At 40.4% G+C, this 3,865-nt stretch overlaps 1 non-coding gene across 1 annotated transcript; it reads left to right on the top strand.

The window, feature by feature from the left end:
• The first annotated feature begins 2,660 nt into the window (after nt 1–2,660).
• On the top strand, nt 2,661–2,767 carry LOC141624706 (small nucleolar RNA R71). The gene has a single exon (XR_012534511.1). It is a non-coding gene; the product is annotated as a small nucleolar RNA R71 (small nucleolar RNA).
• The last annotated feature ends 1,098 nt before the right edge of the window (nt 2,768–3,865 follow it).

Genomic DNA, 3,865 nt, shown 5'->3' with positions numbered 1-3,865 from the left:
AAACAGCAGAAAGACGAGCGTCTTTCCTGTAAGACGAGCGTCCAGAATCAGACGAGCGGATTCTCAATTGAGACGCTCGGATTCTCTGTCATACCAGTTTTTTGAATTCTGCAGCTCTGCCAGATGAGCGGATTGTATCTTAGACGCTCGGATTCCCTGACGACGAGCGGATTCTCCTTTTGGCCGCTCGGATTCTTCCTTGACCACACGGATTCAGGTCTATCCGTGGGTACTGCATAACCCGTATCATTTTCATTCTTCAATTCTCGTGTTCTTCATTGTAGGGGCACTACAAAGGCATGAATAGCCTAGGCAATTTCTATCCCCACACTAAGTCAAAGCACTACACATTAATTAAATCATAAGTCCCTCCCTCACTTCTCTCAAAAATGATGAATATCTTGATCAAGGCACAAAAATATAAATCTAAAAATGACAAAGAATGCAATGTAAAAATTGAATGCAAGTTAGGGAGTTAGAATATTTACAAATGGTGGTTTAGGGAGGACTCCACCAAACTCTCATCCAATGTGAGATGTCAAGGGGGCATGTTCAAGGTGTTGTTGATGTTACTCAATACCTTGAAGAAGTAGTCGAAAGCTTGTTCGTTATCATGATAAAGGTCCTCAATAGATTTTTACACTTGTTGTTCTCTGTGATGGTCTTGGTTCATAGCATTACCAATATAGGGATTGAATATCCCCTCGAACTCATCATCCCAAAGACCGCAAATTTCGTCTACTTGATCATTAAAAATTTCTTGAGTTGATAGAGACAACTCTCCTTCTTTCTTATCTTGGCCAATAAGACCATCCTCTTCACTTGTCATGGGTGAGCTTTTCAAGCTCTCATTGTTGCTATTTCCTTGCTCATTGAATGGAGCATCATCAATTTTCTTTTTCCATTGGAATTCCGACTTCTTCCTATCATCCTTCCGGCTATAGTGATCAGCCATAAAGCATGGTTCATGCAAACGGGGAGCTCTCATGGTCTTGTCAAGATTGAAAGTTATGGTCTCGACTCCCACTTCTAGAGTAAGCTCTCCGTGCTTCACATCTATCACCGCACCCGCGGTGTGCAAGAAAGGTCTACCTAGGATGATCGGAATATTGGAGTCTTCTTCCATGTCAACAATGACAAAGTCCACCGGGATGAAGAATTTGCCAATTCTCACGGGAACATCTTCCCATATCCCTAACGGTGTCTTCGTCGATCTATCGGCCATTTGGAGTGTGATGTTGGTACATTTAATCTCTCCCATCCCTAACCTTTTACTAACCGAATACGGCATAACACTCACACTTGCTCCTAGATCACACAAAGCCTTGTTGATCGTGGTGTCGCCAATGGTACACGGTATTGAGAAGCTTCCCGAATCTTTAAGTTCCGGAGGTGAACTCCCTTGAAGGATTGCACTACTCACCTTAGTGAAGGCGATAGTCTCAAGCTTCCGGATCGATTTCTTTTTCGTAAGGATGTCCTTCATGTACTTTGCATAGGCCGGCACGTGATTGATTAATTTCGTGAAAGGAATCGAGACTTCCAAATTCTTCACAATTTCCATGAATTTTCCAAGTTGGTCATCAAACTTAGGCTTAGCTTGACGACTTGGGAATGGAAGTCTAATCACAATGGGCTCCTTCTCCTTGGCCTTTTCTTCACTTTTCTTTGAAACTTCTTCTTTTGTTGGTTCATCTTCCTTAGAGTTTTGCACAACTTCATCTTTGTCACTAGATTCCACAACTTCATCCTCAACTTGCTTCTTTGGTCCTTAATATCTCGTACCACTCCTCAAGTGAATGGCACTAACCGTTTCATGTATTGGGGGGTTACTTTGAGGTGGTATTTGCCCCTTTTGTCTTTGAGAGTTTGAAGATGCTAGTTGGGTCAATTGAGTTTCCAACATTTTTGTGTGGGCTAGGATGTTGTTGATGGTGATGTCTTTTGCTTGGCTATATTTTTGCATTTGAATGAAAAATTCTTGTTGATTCTTTTGCATTTGGAGGACCGCTTTTTGAACATCAAAACCTTGGTCATTTTGTTGATTGTATGGAGTTTGATTTTGGTAACCTTGGTTTTGGTTGAAAAAGGGTCTTTGATTTTGGTTTCTCATGGGAGGTGGGGTGTATGTTTGTTGAGGGTTTTGAACATTTTGGCTTTTGTATGAGAGATTTGGGTGGAATTTGGTGTTTTCATTGTAATAGTTGGAATAAGGGGCACCACTCTTGTATGCTTGAAAAGCATTCACTTGTTCATTTGTTCCCCTACATTCACTTTGGTCATGTCCCAAAGTTCCACAATTCTCACATATCCCACTTGGGATTGATGAAGATGCTACCATGGCAATAACATGATGCTTTGGTGATTTTGAGGCTTCTTCAAGTTTAGTCATAGCCTTCTCAAACTTCAAGTTGATGGTATCAATATGAGCACTAAGTTGAGCACCCAATTGAGTAATAGAGTCCACTTCATGCTTTCCTCCTCTAGTAGCCTTGCGAGGTCTACTATATTGTGAATTATGGACCGCCATTTCCTCAATCTTGTTCCAAGTTTGATTATCGTCAACTTCGGTGAACATACCATTTGATCCCATGTTGAGAATGTTTCTTGAATCTTCATAAAGACCATTCCAAAATTGTTGTACCAAGAACCACTCGCTAAGTCCATGATGAGGACATGAGCGACAAATTCCTTTGAATCGCTCCCTAGCTTCATACAAAGATTCTTCATACCTTTGCTTAAAACCCGTAATTTGAGCTTTTAGCATGTTAGTCTTTTCCGGAGGGTAGAATTTTTTGTAGAAAGCTAGAGCCAACTTCTTCCAAGAGTCAATTCCAAGAGTAGCTTTATCAAGGCTTTTCAACCATTGTTTTGAGGTGCCAATTAGAGAAAAAGGGAATAAGACCCATCGAATTTGGTCTTGAGTCACACCGGTTTGTGAAATCGCATCACAATAGTCACAAAAAGTTTCCATATGGGAATGAGGGTCTTCACTAGGCATCCCCCCAAATTGTCTTCTTTCGACTAATTGGATAAATGCGGATTTTGCAATGAAATTTCCGGTTAAGTGTTATGCTATGGGAGTACCATTGGGTAGGTTCTCCTCGGTTGGTACGGAATGTGATGAAAACATAGGCATTGTGGGTTGGTTGTGTGATTGATTTTGTGTTGGGTTCTTTTCACCTTCTCTTGCAAAAGGGTGGATGAACTCAATAGTATTTGGTTGAATATCTACAACCTCACCAATACCTCTCAAAGTATTTCTGGCAAGTTTTCTATTGGTCGTCAAAGTTCTTTTAATTTCGTGATCAATGGGTAACAAGTTACCTTGTGATCTTATAGACATGCAAAATATCAAACAACTCAAAAACAATTAGAACAAACCTTGAGGATCTTTACTTCCCCAAGGCAAAGAAAGACACAACTAATAGCAATCTAAGAAAATCAAATCAAGTTAACACCGTCACCGTCAACGGCGCCATTTTTGGTCGGACTCACTTGGAGCTTAATTTTCGGTTACTTATCGTTAGGAGCACCTAGACCAAAACAATATTTATATCTCCACAAACAACTCTACTATTAGTAAAGAGGTAAGTAAAGGTCGGATCCCAAGGGACGGGTATTGAAGTAGGATTTTCGATTGCAAGTAGCGGTATCTAGGGGTGTCACGATTTGGGTTGAGATAAGAAGATCACTAAACTAAATAGCAATAAAAGTGAACAAGCAAGATGATTAAAATGAGATGTAAACAATTGACTAAAAGCACTAGGGTGTCATGGGGTCATAGGGGATTCATGGGAATTGATCATACAAATATATTCCCAAATTATAAGCAAGCAATTATTGTTGTGATAGGATCGAATTG

This window comes from Silene latifolia, chromosome X (genome assembly GCF_048544455.1).
Source record: "Silene latifolia isolate original U9 population chromosome X, ASM4854445v1, whole genome shotgun sequence".
Lineage (NCBI taxonomy): Eukaryota > Viridiplantae > Streptophyta > Magnoliopsida > Caryophyllales > Caryophyllaceae > Silene > Silene latifolia.
Note: the sequence above shows the minus strand (reverse complement) of the source record. Positions and strands in the feature narration are given on the sequence as shown.